Here is a 23,539-nt window from a genome sequence, read left to right on the forward strand (position 1 = left end):
GTGGCTTTTCTTGTTGCTTCTCAGGATCTCACTAGGAGGCCTTTATCATCTCTATGTGGTTCCAGTTTTTGGCTTGGGGCCTGGTAGCCTTCAGCAGTGTCATGGGACTGTATACAGGCTGTGGTGGTCTTTGGATGTGTAAACTTAGCTAGGCTACAGCCCCTGTTACTCAATCAAATGCTCACGTAGGTGTTGTCCTGAAGGTATTTTGTAGGTGATTAAGGTCCATTGTAAGGAAGATGATCTTAGGTCATTTGGGCGAGCCTAATTCTATCAGTTGGAAGTCCTGAAAAGCAGGCTGAGGATTTCCTGGTGAAGGAGAAATCCTTCAGGTGGACAGCAACTTCAGGCCATATCCTGGAATCCCAGCTTACACCTGCTGGAGGCCTGCTCCCTGGACTTCAGATTTGCCTAGTGTTACCCCACGATCACATACGCCAGTTCTTTGAAATAAGCCCCTTAATATTTATCTTCGATTGGTTCTCCTTTGCCTGAACCCTGACTGGCGCACAGGGGTGTTCACTGTGAACAAACTCAGCCATCTCAGAGCACATCCCTCTCCCCACTCCCTCCTGGTTGAGATGTCCCAAGATGTGAAGGAACCACACTGGAATGGGACGTGCAAATGAGAATGATTCTGGGAGAGCCCCTGCTGCCAAAATGCCCCCTGTTCGCAGGCCAGGGATGCTTTGTATCTTGGGGAAGTGTCAGGAGCCTGGTGGTTTTATAAAAGGTACTCAAAGTTCATGGGTTCTAAACTTGAAGGGGGGGTCCTTCATTCCATAGGTATTTGTAGGAGAAGGAGGTGTACAGTGTATGTTTTGTTTGGAGTCCCAAGGAATCTTCCTGAGTTTCTCAGTTCTTTAAGAAAGTCCAAACCTCAGAATTTTGATTTTGGCAAGCTTTCTTAGTTTAAATGGGCCTTTGCTTTAGTCTAGACATAAAATCCATAATTGGATTAAGGGTAGCCAGGCAGTTTCTCTGAGATGTTGCAGTTGGTGGGTGAACTGGTCTCTGGATGCTCATGTTGCATCTAGCATGTGACTACTGGCATCTTGGACTATACTGTTGTTAGAGGATGACTCTGGACCGAATCACATCCCTTCCAAATGTGACTGCACTTGAAGACAGGACTTTTAGGAAGTAAATAAGGTTAAATGAGGTCACAAGGGTGGGTCCTAAATGCTATAGCAGTGATGGCTTTATAAGAAGGCAGAGAAAGAGAGAGAGAGAGAGAGAGAGAATACAGTTCTCTTTCCTCTCTCTCCATGCACACACACAAAGGAAAGGCCCTGTAGGACACAGTGAGAAGGCGGCTGTCTGCAAGCCAGGAAGAGAGCCCTCAGACTTTCTGCTTTCAGAACTGTGAGAAAATAAATCTGTTGTTTACACCACCAGTCTGTGGTATTTTGCTATGACAACCTGAGTAGAGCAAGACAGACTGACTTTGGTAAATATTGGAGATACCTCTTTTAGGGTCAAATAACCTTAAGGATTATTTTTATTATTTTCATTTTTTTAAAATAAGAAAAATGGACTTCTTTCACTAAAGTTTAAACATATCTGAAATGATCAACGGTACTGATCACAAATGAAGAGTCAATTCAAGACGAAAACATTTACTGAACAGCTGCCATAGTTGTGTAAAATGTTTCATGAAAGAATAAGAAAGAAATGAATGAATTGGGCTCCACACTCAAGGAACTAAAGCTTACTATTCAAGAATAGTCAAAAGATAACACCTCTAGCAGTTTAATTTGCACATCCTTTGGTGTTTATTGAAGTTATGTGTCTACTTACTACTTACATGGGCAAAAGAAATGTGTGAGAATGCTGCTCTCCTCTTCACATTGAAGCACCAAATACAGAATGTTTTCCTTTTGGGGTTTTCTTGAGGTTCCTACCGGTAGATATTGCCACAATTTTTGCTAAGACCCTGTTGAAGTTTTTGCTGTTAAAATTTGCTATGGTTTTGACCTTTTCTTCTCCTCCTACGTCCTATTTACTTTGCATTCAATGGTCACGAACAGTTCTAACACCAGCGGCTCTGAAGCTAACCTCCAAGTCAAAGTCTAACATAGAGTGCAGGGTTCCCATGTAGACTGGTCTGGTTTAAATCCTAATTTGCCTTTAATGAGAAATCACTGAAAGGCTTCAGGTTTTGCGTTTTTAAAACGGGATAATAATACCCACACTTCATGGCTTAGGCTAAGTAAAAAGTATAGTATGTATTTACTCCCGTAAATGCTCCATACGTAATATTTATGTTTATCATGGAGGAAGATATAATACTCCAAAGTAACAAATCTCTAAACTTTGGTCTGAAAACAGTCTCTTTACTGCTAATCTGTTTTAAGGTTGTATGGTTAATTCACTAATTTGCTCATAGGGACTGTGGTCTATGTATAATGAGATGTGTGGTCACAACTGTCATTATGCACAGTTCCTGTTATTTGCAAGAGGAACATATTGCACAAGAGACATAAAAGGGTAAAGTCTATTGGCAGAGAAAAATATAGGAGCAGCTGCTGTCGTTTCAATGTCCAGTAGATCAGGAGATTTGGAAAGGGGCCTGGCAATACCATAGGCCTTTCGTGTCTGGAATTTGATTCTTCAATAACCCAAAATAGGAGCAGTGGGAGTGGGGAGGGCCTCCTAATGGATTCATGAGCCTATTTTATGTTTTGAAAATATCACTAAATGGAGGATGAATTGCTATGTTTGGTCTTTTTCTAACATTGTCATTTATTATCAATATATTTGGCTTTGCTCCATTTCTCCTCTTAAGTCACAGTGTGTTATTTTTGGAAAACATAATCATGTTCACAGAAACTTGCGTTTTTCCATAAATCCTAGAAGACATAAAATGTAGGATAGAAAGTGCAAGTGGATAAGCGTGTAACTGGCAGGATTATCTTTATGTAAATATACTTCATCAATGAAACAGAAAGTAGGACCAAAACAAACAATTTTAAGCAAATATTAAAAGCCTCAAATGATACATATATATTTGTATGTGTATATATATCTATACACACATATATATATGCATGTATGTTTGTATGTATGTATCTACTACCTATATCTACCTGTCAGTCTATCTAGATAAAAAGATAAAATTGAATCCTATGAAGTAACAGTTTTGTAGATCACACCTCTACTGTAAAATATAAGTAATTTTACACAGTTCAACTTAAAATGCATAGACGGAATGAAGAATTACATGGTTACTATAAGACTTTCTCTTACCTGTTATTTCATTTGCATTTATTTAAATTATTTATTCCTGCAGCATCATTCTTACATGAAAGCATGATCTTAATATAAACAGAGTTGCAGCACTAATCACATTAACACTGCAGATGTGTCTAACCTTATTCACAGTCCCACGTAATTACCACAATGCAAATTTTAGCACGTATCTCTATTGTATATTACTGCTTTGTATTTAATATTTTTCCTCTGATGAGTTCCAAATCACAGAAGGAATGCACGTTTGTCGCAACAAGTGAGATAATACAATACAAAGGTGAACAAAGGCAAAGTCAATCTTCCCTCCTTGCCCTCCCTTCCTTCTATGTCACCCCTGAAGTATCTCTACATCTCTAGTTTTCCCTGAAGGGAATCTTATCTCACAGGAGGATGTGTGGCCCGCCTCGCTCCCTCCTTTCTTCCTTGTGCTGTCTTTCATTTCCCATTAACTGTTGCCTTGCTTTTCTTGGTGCAGTGTGTTGACTCCCCTGATTCACTGCATTGCAAGTTATTGTTCTGAGGGTAGGAATTAAAGGGGACACAGCAGGCAGCTCATTCCTCTTTCACTTATTTGGGTGTCAGATTTGACCACAATGACCTCAAAAAAAAAATACCAGAGAAGAGGGATTACCTCGCCACCTCTCCATCTTACCTTTTTTTTCTTATCTGGACACTCAAACCCTGCTAGTCGCATGACACCTGATATGGTTTGGCTCTGTGTACTCACCCAAATCTCATCTTGAATTATAATCTCCATGTGTTGGGGGAGGTTCCTGGTGGAAAGTGCCAGAATCATGGGGGTGGACTTTCCCCTTGTTATTCTCATAATGAGTCTCATGAGACCTGGTGGTTTAAAAGTACATGACACTTTCCCCTTGTGCTCTCTGTCTTTCCTGCCACCATGAGAAGACATAACTTGCTTCCTCCTCACTTTCCACCATGATTGTAAGTTTCCTGAGGCCTCCCAGTCATGCTTCCTGTTAATCCCGTGGAACTGTGAGTCAACTAAACCTCTTTTCTTCATAAATAATCCAGTCTCAGATAGTTCTTTATAGCAGCGTGAGAATGGACTAATGCAAGCATGAACCCTGTTGTGAACTGTGCAGGGGAGGGATCTAGATTGTGTGCTCCTTATGAGAATATAATGCCTGATGATCTGTCACTGTCTCCCATCACCTCCAGATGGGAACGACTATTCACCTGAAGGGGACTTGGCCTCAGATGACAAACCTCATTCAGGGCCAACAGAGCCTGAAAAGTGCACATACATTTTGGTTGCACTGCAAATTTCTGATCAGGAATATCTGGTCTAGGCTACCTTTTTCATTCCTCTTTCCGGGTGGCTCTTGCTGCTGATGACTACTGGCCTCTGTATTTTCCTTTGGGATTTTCTGTATTGATTTTCTCAAGGTCACACACTCCAGGCCATGGGCTTTCTCTGACCCCCTCCCCGGGTATCTCTCCCATTCCTTCTCTGCTACCAGAGCCCTCCCTGTGTCAGACACCTGCCACTCCTGGTCTTCTTCTGCTGGTGGCTCCTCCCTTGGGCACTACATCCTCTTGGTGGCAGGTCACCTGCTTAATTGAGGTAGTAACATGTATGTATATTGCTTTCAAGTGTCATAATGTTTTCACATATAATTACTTCATTTAATTTTCAAAATAGCATTGAGAAATGAAAGAGTAAAACTTGTTCCTACTTAGCACTTGGAAAAACTGAACCTGGAGGAGTTTGCATGATTTTGCTAATGCCTTTGCTAGGATTGTTAGGTTCCAGGGAGGTCTAAAAACCCAGATTGCCCAATTCGTAGTTTGTGTATTTGCTCCTGTTTACCATGCTGTAGATGTCCTCTGTGCTCTGCTTCATAGCTCTTCATAGCTTCTGAAACACCAAGATCCTTTTAAAGACAAAGCTTTCCTTAAGTTCCCCCCTCCCACCACTTAACCCCCAAGATGAAACCCAGCTTGCTTATTTAAAAAAATGCAGTCTTCTCTAGAAATTCTTTAACTTCCACCTAGAGAAAATGCCCATCAAGGTTAGAGGATTTCCTTTTCTCCTAATTTATTTCTTGTTTTTCACATAAACCGTGCTTCTATTTGGGCCTCTCCAATCACACTGCACTGGATCAGTAAGCATAGAAACATTAGGGGCAACTTTTTTATACTCCCAGGGCACTGCAGGATAACAATCTAGCCTTCTCACAGCATTTAATTAAATACTATTTTAAACATCCCAATAAGAACATACGTTCAACCTGGAAACTCCCACACAGTGACAACTTTCAATTAATTACATGTATGTTTTCCCCTTGGTATGATCCTTTTTCATTACTATGTAAAACAATGGCTGATAAGGGCACCTCAAACTTTGAAACTTCACAAGTCACTTAATGTCTCTTGGGCTTCAGTTTCCTCATCTGTAAAATAAAATAGTGCCCTTGACAGGTGCAAGTTTGGAAGTCAGCTATGCATGAAGTAGAGTCTTGACACTGTCTATCTGTATAAGATGAAGCTACCGTGTTCCAGTAATCAGGTGAAATGTGCTTGATGCTGTACTGGTATCTTGCAATTTTTTTTTTTTTTATGTGTCATGGTCATATGGTTAGGCTTTGTGTCCCCACCCAAATCTCATCTTGAATTGTAATCCCCATAATCCCCACCTAGGAGAGACCAAGTGTAGGTAATTGAATCATGGGGGCATTCTCCCTCATGCTGTTCTCATGAAATCTGAAGGTTTCGTCAGGGTCTCTTTCCACTTGGTTCAGCACTGCTCCTTCCTGCTGCCTTGTGAAGAAGGTGCCTTGATTCCCCTTCACCTTCCACCATAATTTTAAGTTTCCTGAGGCCTCTCCAGCCGTGCAGAACTGTGGGTCAATTAAACCTCTTTTTTAAAATAAATTACCCAATCTCAGGCTTTTAGCAGTGAAAATGAAGAAGGTAGGATGCTTTGACTCATTAAGTCAGGATTATTCATGCTGGTTATTCAAACCAGGTAGTGTTGTCCTTCAACTGTGCATCCCCTTGAGAGGTAGGTTCTGGTAAGGAGCTGGCCATCACAGGACATCTGCAATTTGCCTTCAGATCCTCGGGAGCTGACAGCAGCCTGTTTGTTGCCACTGACAACTGTCTGATCTAGGAGATGTGACCATTCCTCAGTTTTGCATGGCAATTTGTTCTTAAAGATTTTTCAAACATATACTAAAAATGATACAATTCATCATCACAAAAATGGGTGTTGGATGGTGGAGAGACAGTACAGTATTATCACTAATTCCCTATTAACTGGAACACACAGTACAGGGTAAAAGCATCTTGCAATTGAATTAACCAAGATACAGGCTAAGAGTATGTAACTCTGGAACAACAAACATGAAATTACCTTTACAGAGAGGGTTCTCTCTAAGGGACAACTCTAAGATTCCACCCTCTGTGCTTAATTTTCCCTTCACTCTGCTTTATTTGTCTTTATGGCATGAGCACTCTTTAACATTCTATTAAATATATTCTTGTGTATATATATATGTTTATTAAATATATTCAAGTATGTATGTATTTATTAAATATATTATAGTCTGCGTATTTTTTGTTTGCTGCCTGCCTCCTCTTTGCAAATGTATCTCCATGAAGGCAGACTTTGTATATCATATATATCACATAGATGTTCACTAAAAATTTATTTTGTCTTGAGGCATAACAAAGTCAAGGTAACTTAAATGGCAGTGGGATATTCTTAGGGAAATCAGGAGATCTGAGGTTCCTTCTGACTTTGCTGCATTCTTGTCACAAAACTGGAAAAAGTGAAGAGTGTTGCCTGGAATTTAGACATATATTGGAATCACCCAAAGGGTTTGCAAAACACAGATTCTTGGGCTTTACCCATAGAATTTCTGGCTCAGGAGGTCTGGGGTGGCACTTACATGTCTTTTTATATATTAATTCATTTTTAATTAACCAAAATTGTATATATTGATTGTGTATAATATAGTGTTTTGAAATATATATATATATAAAAAATGGAATGGTTAAGTCAAGGTAATTAGTATATGCATTACCACATACTTAACATTTTTTATAGAGACAGAACTTAAAATCAACTCTTAGCAATTTTCAAGAATACATTTTTATTAACTCTAGTTATCATGTTGTACAATAGATCTCTTGAACTTGTTCCTCCTAGGTAACTGAAATTTTGTATCTTTTGACCAACCTCTCCCCAATCCCTCAACTCCCTGCCAGCCTCTAGTAACCACCACTGGACTCTATGCTTCTATGGGTTCAACTTTTTAGAATTCCATACGTGAGTGAGATCACATGGTACTTTTTTCCGCTCTGTCTGGCTTATTTCACTTAACATTGTCCAGGTTCATCCATGTTTTAATACATGATGGATTTCCTTCTTTTTAAAGGCTGAATACTACTCTACTCGTTTGTGTGTATGTACCACATTTTCTTTATCCATTCATCTCTTGATGGACACTTAGCTTGATTCCCTATCTTAGCTACTGTGAATAATGCTATGGTAAGCATGACAGTATAGATATATCTTTGATATACTGATTTCATTTCCTTTGGCTAAATACCCAATACTGGGATTGCTGGACCCTATGGTAGTTTTATTTTTACTTTTTTGAAGGACCTCCATACTGTTTTCCATAATGGCTTTACTAATTTACATTCCCATTAGCAGTTGTGCAAGGGGTTCCTTTTCTACATATCACTAAACACTTATTATTTTTTGTCTTTTTGACAATAACCATTGTGATATCTCATTGTGGCTTTTATTTGTTTTTCCTTGATAATTAGTGATGTTGAGCATTATTCATGTATCTGTTGGCCATTCTTCTTTTGAGAAGTATCTATTCAGGTCCTTTGCCCATTAAAAAAAAAAATCAGGATTTGTTTTCTTGCTTTTCAGTTGTTTGAGTTCCTTATATACTTTGAATATTAACTCCTTATCAGATGAATGGCTGCAAATATCTTCTACCATTCTGTAGATTGTTTCTCCACACTGCTGATTGTTTCCTTTGCTGTACAGAAGTTTATTAGTTTGATGTAATCCCATTTGTCTATTTTCATTTTCATTTCCTGTGGTTTTTGCGTCATACAATATCAAAAAAACATCATTGCATAGGTCACTATCATGGAGCTTTTCCTTTATGTGTTCTTCTAATAGTTTTACAGTTACAGGTCTTACATTTAATTCTTTAATCCATTGTTAGTTGATACACCATTTACTGAAGAAACTGTTCTTGGCACTTTTGTCAAAAATCAATTGACCAAAAATGTGTGCATTTATTTCTTAGCTCTCTATTCCATTGGTCTATGCGTCTGTTTTTACAATAGTGCCATATTGTTTTGAGTACTTAGCTTTGTAGTATATTTTGAAGTAAGGTAGTGTGTGATGCCTCCAGCTTTGTTCCTTTTGTTCAACATTACTTTGGCTATTCAGGATCTTTTGTGGTTCCATCAGAATTTTAGAATTGTTTTTTCAATTTTATAAAAAATGTCATCGGAATTTTGATAGATATGGCATTGAGTCTGTAGATAGCTTTGAGTGGTACTGACACATTAATAGTATTAATTCCTCCAATCCATAATCACAGGATCTCTTTTCATTTATTCTTCAATTTCTTTCATCAATGTTACATGGTTTTCTGTGTACAGGTCTTTTACCTCCTTGGTTGAATTTATTTCGAAGTATTTAATTTTCTGTAGCCATTATGAATATGATTATTTTGTTGTTTTCTTTTTTTTTGTTAGTGTATAAAAACACTACTGACTTTTGTAAGCTGATTTTGTATCCTGCAACTTTACAGAATTCATTAGTTTTAACAGTTTTGTCTGTTGTGTGCGTGCGTGTGTGTGTGTGTGAAGTCTTAGGGTTTTCTGTATATAAGATCATGTTGTCTGCAAACAGGGACAATTTCACTTCTTCCTTTTCAATTCGGATGCCCTTTATTTCTTTTTTCTTCCTGCTCGCTTTAGCTAGGCTTTTCCAGTACTATGTTACATAGAAGTGGGGCATCCTTGTCTTGTTCTGTATCTTAGAGAAAAATTTCCAACTTTTCACTCTTGAGTATGATGTTAACTGTGGGTTTGTCATAGATGGCCTTTCTTGTGTTGAGGTATGGTCTTTCTATACCTAATTCATTGAGGTTTTTCTTTTTATCATGAAAGGATGTTGAATTTTGTCAAATGCTTTTTCTGCACCTATTGAGATGATTATATAATTTTTGTCCCTCATTCTGTTAATGTGGTATATATTACATATGTTGTGAGTGTAAGATTTTCCTATGTTGAACCACCCTTGAATCCCTGGGATAAATCCCACTTGATCATGGTGAATGATCCTCTTAGTGTCCTTTGAATTCTGTTTGCTAGTTTTTGTTTGAGGATTTTTGTATCTATGTTTATCAAAGATAAGGGCTTGTAATTTACTTTTCTCGTAGGGTCTTTGGTTTTGATATAATGGTAATGCTGGCCTTGTAAAATAAGTCTGCAAGTATTTTCTCTTCAATGTTTTGGAAGAGTGACGGGAGTTTGAGAATGACTGGTGTTCTCTATTTTTTAAATGTTTGGCTGAGTTCAGTGGTGAAGGCATCAGGTCCTAGGCTTTTCACCGATAGGAGACTTTTATTACTGATTCAATCTTTTTTACTTGTTATTGTTCTGTTCAGATTTTCTATTTCTTCATGATTCAGTCTGGATAGATTGTATGTGTTTAGGAATTTTCCCATTTCTTCTAGATTATCCAATTTGTGGGTATATAGTTGGTCTAACAGTGTCTTATGATCCCTTTGCATTACTGTAATGGTAATGTCATCAGTTGTGATGTCTCCTCTTTCAATTCTCGTTTTATTTACTTAAGTCTCTTCTCTGTTTTTCTTAGTCTAGGTAAAAGTTTGTTGCTTTGTTTATCTTTCAAAAAAAAAAACAAAACCAAATTTTATTTCTGTTGCTCTTTTCTATTGTTTTTCTTGTCTCTAATTCATTTACTTTGAGTCTGATCTTTATTATTCCTTCCTTCTGCTAACGTTAGGGTTAAGGTGCAACATTAGGTCATTTGAAACACTTCTTTTTTGGTATAGGCATTAATTGGTATTAGCTAACCTTTGAACTGCTTTTGCTGCTCCTCATAAATTTTGGTATGCTGTGTCCCTTATTTGTCTCAAGGTATTTTTAAATTTCTCTTTTAATTACTTCACAGATCCATTTGTTTTTCAAAAGCATGTTACTTAATTTCCATGTATTTGTGAATTTTCTAAAATTCCTCATTATTATAGTTTTGTACCACTGTGGTCAGAAGAGACTTGACAGGATTTCAATCCTCTTCAATTTGTTCAGACTTGTTTTGTGGCCTAACATATGATCTAACATGGAATGGTCCACGTGTGCTTAGAAAAATGTATATTCTGCTGCTATTGTATGGAATGTTTTGTATTTGTCTGTTAGGTCCATTTGGTCTAAGGTATAGTTTAAGTCCAATGTTTCCTTATTGATTTTTTTCTCTGGATGATCTATCCACTGCTAAAAGCAAGATATTGAAGTCTCTTATTCTTATTGTTTGAGTCTCTCTCTCCCTTCAAGAATTTATTAATATTTGCTTTATATATTTAGGTGCTCCAATTTGGGTTGTACATATGTTTACAACTGTTGTATTCTCTTGATGAATTTACTCCATTGTCATTATATAATGATCTTATTTGTTTCATTTTACAGTTTTTGACTTAAAGTCTATTTTATATGATATATGTATAGCTACCCCTGCTCTCTTTTGGTTTCTATTTGCATGAATATGTTTTTCTATCATTTTACTTTCTGTTTTACTTATTTCACATCTATGTGTGGTCTTAAAAATGAAGTGAGTCTCTTATAGGCAGAATATAGTTGGGTCTTTCTTTTTGATACCTTCAGCCATTCCATGTTTTTGATTGACAATTTTAATCCATTTTCATTCAAAGTAATTATTGATAAGCAAGGATTTACTACTGCCATTTTGCTATTTTTTTGTTGTTGTTTTGTAGATCATTTGCTTCGTTCTTCATCTCTATGGTCTTCCTTTGTATTAAATGGTTTTCTCCAGTGACATACTTTCTTACTTTCTACTTTCTTTGTATCTACTATAGGAGTTTTTTTTTTTTTTTTTTTTTTTTTTGCTTTATGGTTACTGTGGGGCTTATATAAAGCATCTTATGGTTATAACAGGTAATTTTAAGCTGATAACAGCTTGACTTTGATTGCATTAGAGAAACCTCCACACTGAGGACTTGCATTTCTAACAAGGTCCCAGGTGATGCTGATGATGCTAATTTGGGGTCCACACTCTAAGAACTACTGGCCTAGAACATTTATAAATTTCTATAGGCTTTGACATTTTGATTGAGAGTAACAAATAGTGGTCACTATCAATAAACTGATGATAAAACTATGTAACTTGGCATTCTAGATAATAAGCAACTAAGATATAGTTTGCCCATAATATATTCATCAGCATCTCCTGACAAGGTCTGTATAAAACTTGATGTAAATCCAATATTGATTCTACTTTCCATTTGAATACATGATGTACTTGATTGAATCGAGATTACATTTTAGAAATTTGTAGACATAACAGTCAATTTGCATGCAATCTGATTACTAAATGAGCTTGTCATTTAACATAATGATATTATATTATAACCTGCCCAGTGGTGTGAGTCTGATTACCTAACCTTCCTTGTAAAATATTTATCCCTAAGGCTGATGATAATGGAACTATAGTGATGGATAAATGAAATTTATACTGTACTTCTGTATCTTAGAAAATTAAACCAAAATGCATTTATGGACCATCTAGTTTGTTTCTAGTCAGGACACAAGCTGCAAAATTTATTTTTCTTATCTATTATTCTTCTAGGTTCATGAGTTCTGACGGAAATATTCCTATTTTCCTGCTTAATACATACAGGGTAAGCTCATTAATTACACTGAAATTAATGTGGCATTTAGTGTAGATACTCAAATACATTTGCATTGAGTGTTTGACCTTTTACATTATTAAAAATTAGAAAGTGCCAAAATTTAACACAGCACAAATCCAAAAATAGAATTAGCATGCTTCTGAACTTTTTTATATTTTGTTCAACTATCTTCCAATAAGAATTTCTTGGCAGCAAAACCATCTAAGAAAACATAAGTAAAACTAATTTCCTAAGCTATGTGGATACCATTAATGACATCATTTATTATACTAATTATAATAGAACAAGTAATTCTCTATGGCTGGGGCTCTAGTAGGCTGGAAGACTAAAAATGATCCCAGAAAAGAAAGAAATATAGATGGATACAATAAAAATTTCAGTTTAAAACTTTGAAATGTGTCCAAGAAACTTTGAAGAAAAAAGCAAAAACCCATACTTTCTCAAGTAGAAATTTAAATACACACATGTACTTCCCATATGCATACATAATCTTAGTTCCAAAACCACATAATTAAGATACATTGTTATAACAGACTTTACCTTCATAATAAAGTAAAAAATGGGTTTGAAAGGATAGGCACCATTCATGTTACTTTTCTTAACAGCTTATTTATATACTTGTACCCCAAGAAGTTTCAGCTAAGCATATAAACTTTTAGCCAGTATTTCAAGAAAATGTGTATTGCTTGTTAACTGACAGTTCTCAAACATTATCATATATATGTTTTACATTAGATCAGGAGTTTTTGATGAGAAATTATTTGGAAATACTATGGTCTGTTTGGTTTATTTTGTTTATTTCCCCACATGTGCATAAGAGGGTTCTTAACAGTTATGGTTCTATGGAATATCAAGTGAAGAACATCAAACTGTAGAAACAGGTTCAATCAAAATTATAGCACCGCCTACTCTGCAGTGTAATTGTTTTATTTATTACTTTTAGCACATCCAGAATACAGAAATATGTATTTTAAAAAGGATTATATCTATTTTATTTTGCATAGACTATTTAATCAATATATCTCAGGTCATTATTTCTCATTACTCACTTCTTTCATAAAACCTCACAAGGGCCTTCAAGAGCACCTTCACACCCTGTCCATCTCCACCCACTATAAAAGGACACAACATGTGAAATAAAACCAACCTATACGTGCTCATGAACTTTTACCCCTTTGAGATAAAAATACTTTCTTCATGATGACTTTACTGTCTCAACAGTATGTTTGCCTCTGTTAGAGAATAAACCATAAATGCAGGAGCTGTATTTCTTTATGTGCTGTGCAGTTCCTGATTTATTGATAGCTCTTAATCATAATAATCACCAAGTGAGTGGGTTTTGAATCTCTCCTTCATAAGCCTCCGTTTTAGCCATGAAATTATTTAAATGTAGCTTGCTGGGAATTACTGCCTTTGCTTCCACAGTACAAGGACTCCACCTTACTCTTTAAGCAGAAATTTATTTTGACCTTTCCCCTGTTCATATTCCTTCACACGTTATTTATCCAACAGGGCATATACTCCCTTTGGTAGATACTTGTCACCAAAGTCAAAGTCAGAAAATTTGACTACACAACAACAATACCAATTGGTAGTCTGTGTCAGTAACTGAGGCTGCAGAACAAGCGTATGTGTTAATATGAAAACATTTGACTTAAGATTTTCTGAGGAAATTAAGTAGTCTGGTTGAAGGTTGAACTGATTTGGTCCTGAATCTCATCCTCTATGGCATAATTCTGGCCATAGATTGAAGATAGAAATAACAATCACAAAAATCATTGTCCCAAATGTGGTAATGTGTTCATCCATAAACACAGATAAATAACAATTTTGTTAGTACATGCCACTCATTTTGTAGCCTACAGACTTAGAAAACATGGAGAGTTCATATAATGTGTATAATTTATCATAGTATCTCCTTAAAAAGTATCTGTTTCTAATTAAAATCAGAGTTAAAATAACTGACCATTGTATATATGTATATATTCTATTCTTACAGATTATGAAAACTCTGCCATCACATAGTAAATTGAAGAATTGAACCATTTATCAATATAATTGAAAGGAGATTTTCTAAACGTCAACAGTACAAAATGTCTTCATTTTTCTGAGCAACTGACCTTCTTAGAATCATAAGCCCACTTTGGGATAATGAATTATAAAGTTAAAAGTCTTGTTTTTCATTGTCTCAGTGAAAACAACTTTCAATGAGACTCCTCAAGTCATCTGAACCTAAATCTTTATTCACTAAGTTAAAACAACAGACAAACATGGTCTCCCCCAGTCATTTTTCTCTTTGTATTGCTCTCTTCTGGGAACCCAGACATTAACCTTAAACATTTGGTTTAGGGAAAATCAATCCTCTGACATTTCTAGTTTGAATTACCTCTGTTTTCATTTGGCTGAATTGTTTTTGGTTTATATTTAACCAAAAGTCATGTGAAATAGAGAAATAAGGTAGAGTTTTTGTTAATTTAAACCAAAGTGACTATTTCTTCCTTCAACTTTTCTGCACTATACTTCTTCTACAGTAGGGGTCATAGCTATTTTTTAAAAATAAATCTGTTACTCACTAAATCTTCCCTTTGGAATTTCTTTCATTAGATTTATCAAGAGTAAATGAATTCTGTAAAATTGTGAGTCATCTTATTTCCTGCTTGGTGCATTTTTATACAGTTTTCTTGCATTTGACATATTAATTTCTTATTGCAGGTGGTTTTGCATTTTATTTCAGAAGAATTTTCTCAATGTTGTACAAATGGATTTTCCTTTTTTCTTGCCTTACTATGTAGTGATTGGGAAACTTATCAAATGTCTGTGATATTGCTAGGAATTATAATATTAACAAAAGAGCATTTCATAAAATTGTTATAATTACCAGATATACATGAAAATGTTTAGAAATTGTAATTCAACATAATTACTTTTACATTCAATAATTATTTAATATGGTAAAATGCCTCTGCAAAGTGTTAGGTGAAAATGGAGGCTTTATAATCAGATAAATCAATACAAAAATAGTATATGTAACATCATAAAACCAACCAAATTCTTAATAATGGACTTTCAATCTATCTTTCATATATCTTAATAGCTACTAATTATCATTTCTTCCTTTATTAAAGTTATTAAAATAAGAGCTAAAGGAGATAGTTTCTTATATCAATTCCTACTTTCTTTGGGTTAAATTTTTATAGAAAAGCATTGTGATTTATCTTTTGTGTTGGTCAGTTTTCTATTGCTATAAAGACTACCTAGGACTAGGGCAATTTATTAAAAAAAAAAAGGTTTAGTTGGCTCACATTTCTGCAGGCTGTACAAGCATGGTGCCAGCATCTGTTCAGCTTCTGGTGAGGCCTCAGGAAGCTTTTAATCATAGAAGAAGGCCAAGGGAGAGCCAGCATATCACATGGTGAGAGAGAGAGAGAGAGAGAGAGCAAGACAAGGAGGCCTTGACAGACTCTTTGAAATAACCCGATTTTGTGTGAACTCACAGAGTGAGAACTCACTCATTACGGTGATGACAGCACCAGGACACTCATGAAGGATCCACCGTCATAAACCAAATATCTCCCACTAGACCCTCCTCCAACATTGGAGATTTTATTTCAACATGAGATTTGGAGGGGACAAAACCTCCAAATCATAACACCTTGTAGTTTAATTTTAATAACAAAGACATAATTCTTTAGAAATTTGAGATAAGATTTCCATAACAAGTACTGATGGCTCCGTGACTTACTACGGCGTAACTTCTGGATAAGTTTGAGGATGTAACTCCATCATCAGTCAAGGAGTGTACTGAATACATGTGGCTTTCTTGCCATCATGTAGTTGAAAAATCGTTAGGTTGAACCATGATAAATCAGACACTATGTATATTTATTTGTTGTGGGCACTCTTTACCAGGAGAAAAAAGACACAGTTTCTGTTCTCAGGGAGCTTGTGATTTACTGTAGAAAGAGATGATTGCACTGTTAAACACATATTCATATAAAACATTATGTGCCTTATCATGGGAGGGTGGGGTTCAGATGATATGAGAGAACCCTTGGCATGGGTGGGCCATGGAGTGCATAGGGTGGAGGAAGAAGGGTTCTCAGAACTAGAGCATCATAAAAGGCCTCTGAAAGTGATGGTGTTAAAGAGGACTGAAATTTGAATTTTTCCTCCTTCCTTTGCCAATGTTGTTTATAATATGTATTGACAATAGCTAACAGAAATTGCTTCTTATATAAGCCTTACTTTCTTTTACTCAAAACTTTGCAAAAACAATTCTGATTACTTTTACCTGGAGCAGGGAAAAGGAGCCTGGGTTAGGTTGCCCAGGCAGGGAAAAGCACATAAGATGGTTTTAATCTGAGAGAAAGTACAGTGACTTTTGGTAATTAAAACATCAGTATGGCTGACTTGGCAGCCCAGGTGGACCGTGTGAAGAGGTGGGAGAAAGTGGATGGAGAGAAAATACAGCCTACAGTGTAAAGGGCCTTAGAAGTCCTGGAAAGCAGTTCAGACTTTAAACACAATGACCCTGGGAGTCATGACAATGGGACCGTAGCAGTCATTTCTACTAAGACCATGCTTGCTGCAATGCAACAGATGGATTGCAGCAGGCTGTAGAGAAGACAAGTTTGGGAAACCACTTATGTGGCTATTTCAACAGTTTATGTAATCTGCCAATATTTGATGGCCTTGAAATTATCATTTAAAAATAGAACTATTAAAAATTAATGAATTTCAATTTGGCACTTAATAGCAAAAGCAAGGAAGCAAAAAAAAAAAGATCAAGAAACAACCTAGATGCTGACAACGAGTGTTGGTTATATTAATGATGCTACAGATATATGGGCTAGAATACAATATAGCCGTTATAAATGATGTTGTTTAAGAATATTCATGATTGGGGAAAATGCCCAAGACATGTTGCTAAGGAAAAGGCTGATTAAAAAGTAGTCTTAAAGCCATGAGTCACTGAAAAACAAACAAAGAAAAAACCAAAACAACAGCAACAAAACAAAAAAAACCCTCATCAAACTAAAGAAAAAAGCTGGGCATACGTTTATACCCAAATACCAATACAATTGTCTCTGGAGATGTGAATTTTAAAATAAAAAATTTCACTTTATCCTTGGTGCTCTTTTTCCAAATTTTCTTTGGTGGCCATACATTATTTTACTCAGAAATACACGTACTTTAAAATAGATTTGTTTGTTGTAACAATAAAATCATTAAAGAAACATTTCAGAAGTCATATATCATGTTATTTGAAAAGAATGTAGTGTAGAGAAAAGTCACACATTTCTTGAAGAACAAAACACCATTCTCCTGCCTCAGCCTGCTGAGTAGCTGGGACTACAGGCCCCTGCCACCATGCCCGGCTAATTTTTTCTTTTTTCGTATTTTTAGTAGAGAGGGGGTTTCACCATGTTAGCCAGGATGGTCTTGATCTTCTGACTTCGTGATCTGCCTGCCTCGGCCTCCCAAAGGGTAGTGATAACATTTCTAATCTGTGCAGTGTCCAAACTGCTCAGTGGCTGATTCAGAAAGGCCAGGTTAAATAAGGGCACGTGATATGAACCACTGTAAATATGATATCCCGTGCTTTTCAGAGGTCACTTTCATAAGTAAGAAAAATGGGGGGGGGAAGGGATGGCATTGGGAGTTATGCCTGATGTAAATGACGAGTTGATGGGTGCAGCACACCAACATGGCACATGTATACATATGTAACAAACCTGCACATTGTGCACATGTACCCTAGAACTTAAAGTATAATAAAAAGAAAAAAAAAACAATCTTTCTGAAACTATTATAGAACGGAAATAGAAAGTCTGAAGACAAAATATTCACATGAACACTTTTGCCCCCAAATTATCAGTTCTGACAAAATAAAGTAACAAAGCTTTTTGTGTTAAAGCAATTGTATTACACATGTATACAGATAAAGTACATTGGATGAATCATGTTTAATAATAGCACTTAATATCTTTTCCAGAAGCATAATGGGTAATTTTTCCAGCATAAGTGATTTATGAAAAAAAGAACTAAACAGAAACAAAATAAATGCAGGATGATTTAGCTTCTTTGTTATAAGCAATTTGAAAGTATAATGGGGAAGAGGAGAAACTAATTGTAATACTGGAAAATTTTAAAATTCCACCTAATGAGAAGTCATTTGGTAAGCAGGGTATCTAAAGGAAAATATTAAAATACTCTGAAATTAGGTAAATCCATAGATTAGTGGCTTTATATTTCATTTGCGGTTTCAGTGCAATAGAAAAAGTAAGCCAAATTGAATGGCTCCTATTTTTTGTGTGTGTGTGTTTTTAATAGAACATAGGGAAATAAAGAAAAACTAAAAATAGTAAAAATAATTCCATAAAAATAAGCTGAATTGCAAATCTTTCTTTCCTGCTGATTTCAATTTGTTGCCTTAAAATTGTATATGCTGGGAACCGATTCCCACCCCTTGAAAGACAGCTATTATAATTACTTTTATTTCCTTTTATATCAAAGTCAAATGGCTTGGAGAATCAAGTTGTGTGGTTAAGTTTAGAGGTTGCTCAGCTGATATCTGAGACTGAAGCCACTGAAGTGTGAGATAACCGTAATAAAATGGCTCGGTCATTGAGGGCACCCTAAAACTGATTGATTCTCAGAATAGAACCACACCTCAGATTTATTATGCTGTATCTTCCACAAATGGCTGAAGCAGTCTGATTACTTAAGACATTGATTCTGCATGATAAACCTATTACATTTATATCCCATGGCCAAAACTTGTTGTGGAAGTAGTTTTCTTTATAGCATTTACTGACTTGCTGGGGGCATTTTATGATCTTGAATGCTTGTCAGGAAAATATTGGAGATAATCAAGCAATGCTGAAGAGCTACATGTGCCTTTCTGTTTATACAGAGTTGATGCAGAAACATTTTATGCTTTTTTCAACTTTTTTCCAAGAACGGACAATTTTAGTGATTTCAGAATGATAGGTGCTTTTCATAGTTGATTCTGTTAGTTTTTAGGTCAAAGACGAGTCAGGATTAATAATCTCATTTACAAAATGAGGTTAGGTGTTCCTAAATTTCAGATATTTAATCTTTAGCTCGTCTTCAGCATATTGCTGCTTACGACAAACTTCTTAAAAAATAGGAACTTCTAATTTTGAAACATCTTAATGGATTATAGAAAACCATCTGAAAACATTTAAAATGTCATGTGAAGAAGTATTTCCTTTTAGCTCACAACTCCATTTTTTTTTTTTTTGCTTATAGGTAAGTATACTAGTAATAATAGTAATACTTGGTAACAATAACAGCAAAAATGATGACAGTTAAGGGTGAATGTAAGTTTACTATGTACTAGGGTCCATGTTTTCAATAATTACATTAAATTCTGTTTACAATCCAGTGACTTGATAAAATGATTTTTAGTTCTGTTTTGTACATTAACAAACAGACAATATAGTTGTTAAGTGTCCTGCCTGCAGTTGTATTGCTAGTACTTGACAGAGGATTCCAATGAAGTTGGTCTCATCTCAAAACCATCCTCTCTGCTATGAAGGATAACAATAGGAATAAGTTGAAGTTAAAGAACAGATCATGAAGTGAAAATGCTTGTCTCTATAACATAAAAACTCGTAAATGGTAATAAAGAAAATTACAGAGAAAAATTACATAGAGGCAACAATCACTTTGTTGTTGTTGAGACAGAGTCTCACTTTGTCACCCAGGCTGGAGTGCAGTGGTGCAATCTTGGCTCACTGCAAGCTCCACCTCCTGGGTTCATGCCATTCTCCTCCCTCAGCCTCTCAAGTAGCTGGGACTACAGGTACCACCACCTCGTCCGGCTAATTTTTTTGTATTTTTAGTAGAGACGGAGTTTCACCGTGTTAGCCAGGATGGTCTCGATCTCCTGACCTCGTGATCCGCCCGCCTCGGCCTCCCAAAGTGCTGGGATTACAGGCGTGAGCCACCGCGCCTGGCCAACGATCACTTTTTTTTAGCGCACTAGTGCCTGCCTTAATATTTGATGAAAGAACGAAGAAGAAATGACTACAATATAAGGCTTAGTGATAGCACTATGAGGAAGTAAGAAAATATTACAACCTAAAAACTAGGGAGAATAAGCTCTATGCAATGCTATCTGTAATACCAAATAGAAAACAGTAAGTGCCAAATAAGAAAAGGAGGAAAAAAATGTCATGGCAATTCAAAAGAGGAAAAGTTACATCTCATTGGTAAAACAGTGAGAAAGTCTTAATAAGTAGAAGACATGTGATTTGCAATAATAGTTATGTCAACTTTATTCTGTATATTTTAAAAATTAGTAGACTAAAAATTGGGCTGTTATTTTTCCTAGTGCTAGCAAAATAGAGGATTACTGCCTCTGCTTTGTTTATATTCTGCCTTAATGTATGAGCGTATTTTGTAAAGGTTAATATCATCTCAAGATGTTAACTGCCTGAGGCAACACTAACAACTTTACAACTTCACATTTTTCACATTTAATATGCATTTTCAGTGGGTAAAATTATCTGACTACAGTGATGGCGGCATTTCATTCCCATAAAAAAGATGTAACTCTTCTCAAAGAATCTTAGATGAGTTATATCTGAGCAATGCCAACACATAATTAAATTTAAAATCATTTCTATTCTTTTCAGTTGGTGAGAAGCCCTATCATTTGGGGTAGGTTTTGTGCAGGTGTAAAGTATTGGTTTTTAATTATTTCCTGATAAATACAGGCAATTTCATCAGGAGGTAAGTTAGTAATTGGAAATAGTCGATTAATTTCAAAGAAATTACTAGATTGACACATACAATTTCCAGCAAGAGTTATCACTATAGTCCAGCTTAGTCAGTTCATCAAAAATAAGCTCTTTTCAAGAATCTTACTAAAGAAAAACATTAAGTCAGACTCAGGATTTATTTAATCCAAACTTTAACCTCTTTTCAAGACACCAGCTTCAGGCGGAGCTATGTAACAGCAAATAACTTCAATATTCTAGGCTGCTCAAGAAACGAGCATATGAGAATTACAAGCCAATGCTGCACAGATTCCTGCAGCTGGCTTCACAGTGTGGAGATCCTGGCTGTGCCTCTTTTCTGGACATGTGTACTTGGTCTAGTATTTTTACACATGTGCTAATTTGACAGGTACACTTTCTAAATTCATTCATGATGGGGAATTGCCAGTGACTTTAATCTTTCCATAAACTTTATTTCATAAGACTGGTTTTTTTGAAATCGATGTGTGCTATGTTTTGTGCACAGCACACTATTTTTAAGGATAGGTGTGTTAATGCCTATCAGAACTCTTACTGACAAAGTACCATCAAAGATGGTGCAGTCTTATGTTCTTAGAAGGCTGGCAAACAGGTGAAAGTGAATAGAAATTGCTGTCTTGTGGCCAGCATGTATTAGGCTTATGTATGTTAATAAAAAGTTAATTAAAATGGAAAGAATGGGCAAGGAGGGCTCTCTGCTATTATCATTGGAGACAGATTCTTGGTTAACAGTTTCTCATTATGTGGAATGGCAGAATTGGGGATCAGAGAAATTATTTGTAAATGTGGATCCAAAAGCCTTCTTACAAAAGCAAGCTAGGCTCATCTGTGAGTTTCCAAGACCCTTCTTTGGAATTTTCATCCTTTCCATCACGCTGTTACTGAGCTCACATTGAAGCAACAGGAGTTGCTGGGATCCTTCTCTGCCTCATCCAGTAATTGGGACTCTGGCCACAGCCAGCTTTCCCTGCACTGCCGCTGCCCAGATAATTGCCGTGACATTTCATTTCTCTCTTCTCTGAAAGAAACATTCAGGCAGAAAACTCATTCTTCTAGAAAGTGCCCCAGGCCCTCTGTTACAGGGTGAGTGCGGATCACAGTTCAGTGGCTGGCTCTTTCCCTGCATGGTCGAAGCTGCTTTCCACGGTTTGATTACTCAGAGGAAAATAAACCTGAGCAGGCACATAGAGTTGTTTGTCTCTTCTTTCCCACTTGTTAGGTGGTGGTTAAAAGCAGATAAAACTTCTCCTTAAAGACCTTTACTTTGAGTGCTGCAAGACATTCCATTTATCCTGACTGCCAAATGCAGAAAATTCCCACACGGGCTGTCGTTAAATCAATCAGTGTGTATAATGAACGAATTTTGTTATAAAGAAGGCCTGGCCCTTTGCCTAGCACACAGTTGGTGCTTAGTAAACATTTGTTAAATGAATACAGGCGTCAGAGAACTGGAACCTTTTTCTCACATTAAACAATGTTGTTCCAAGATCTTTGTCTTGATTTCTGCTTTCTCTGGCAACTGGGTTGTGCTGTCTTTCAATATATTACCATTAAGTTTTGTAAGATGTTCCTACACACTGTTTCATAATTCAAAATATAAATATATTTTTAGCTCTATAGAAATAGCCTGATATCCTTCATCACATATTTTTAAAGAATGAAAGATTTCTACGCCCATTGTAAAACATTCTGAATGAAAAAAATGGAAGGGCTAAGCATTTTAAAGCTTAAACAGCCTTTGCTATCAACTGATGTATATCTTATACGAGAACTGTACAGCTCAGAGCTGATCATCCACTTTTCTTGGTTGTTTAAGAGGTTAGTGAACAAACTGGGTTGAAAACTCAGGCATCCTAACTCCAAGAATAATGGAGTTATTGTAAATGAAGTTATATCAGACGTCCCCAACCTTTTAGCACCGGGGACCAGTTTCACGGAAGACAATTTTTCCATGGATCAGGATGGGGAATGGTTTCAGGATGATTCCAGTGCATTACATTTTGCACTTTATTTCTATTATTACATTGTAATATATAATGAAATTATTATACGACTCACCATAATGTAGAATCAGTGGGAGCCTGGGCTTGTTTTCCTGCAACTAAACAGTCCCATCTGGGGGTGATGGGAGACAGTGACAGATCATCAGGCATTAGATTCTCATAAGGAGCATGGAGCCTAAATCCCTCGCATGCGCAGTTCACAATAGGGTTCATGCTCCTTTGAGAATCTCATGCCGCTGATCTGATAGGAGGTAGAGCTCAGGCAGGAATGAGTGATGGGGAGCGGCTGTAAATACAAATGAAGTTTCACTAGCTTGCCCGCTGCTCACCTGCTCTGTGGTCTAGTTTCTAACAGGCCATAAACCAGTATTGGTCCTTGGCCTGGTGATTGAGACCCCTGCTTTGCATCCTATCTAGAAGTAGAATATGAGGAGTATGGTGATGGAGTGGAATCTTACTCAACTCATTTGGCATATCTGTTCTGAAATCCCATTCTGTGAAATAAGAAACATTGTCAATGTTCCCACTGCCAGTA

General features: G+C 36.3%; 1 protein-coding gene and 1 long non-coding RNA gene across 3 annotated transcripts in view; one reads left to right on the top strand and one right to left on the bottom strand.

Annotated features, from left to right (window-relative positions):
• The window catches only part of DOK6 (docking protein 6), a 437,100-nt gene that overhangs the window by 29,440 nt on the left and 384,121 nt on the right, over positions 1 to 23,539 (bottom strand). The gene's annotated exons all lie outside the window — the stretch shown is intronic.
• On the top strand, positions 4,129 to 14,673 carry LOC126941347 (uncharacterized). The gene is made up of 3 exons (XR_007721268.1): positions 4,129 to 4,248; positions 12,149 to 12,200; positions 14,212 to 14,673. It is a non-coding gene; the product is annotated as an uncharacterized LOC126941347 (long non-coding RNA).

This window comes from Macaca thibetana, chromosome 18, assembly GCF_024542745.1.
Source record: "Macaca thibetana thibetana isolate TM-01 chromosome 18, ASM2454274v1, whole genome shotgun sequence".
In the NCBI taxonomy this organism is placed as follows: Eukaryota; Metazoa; Chordata; class Mammalia; order Primates; family Cercopithecidae; genus Macaca; species Macaca thibetana.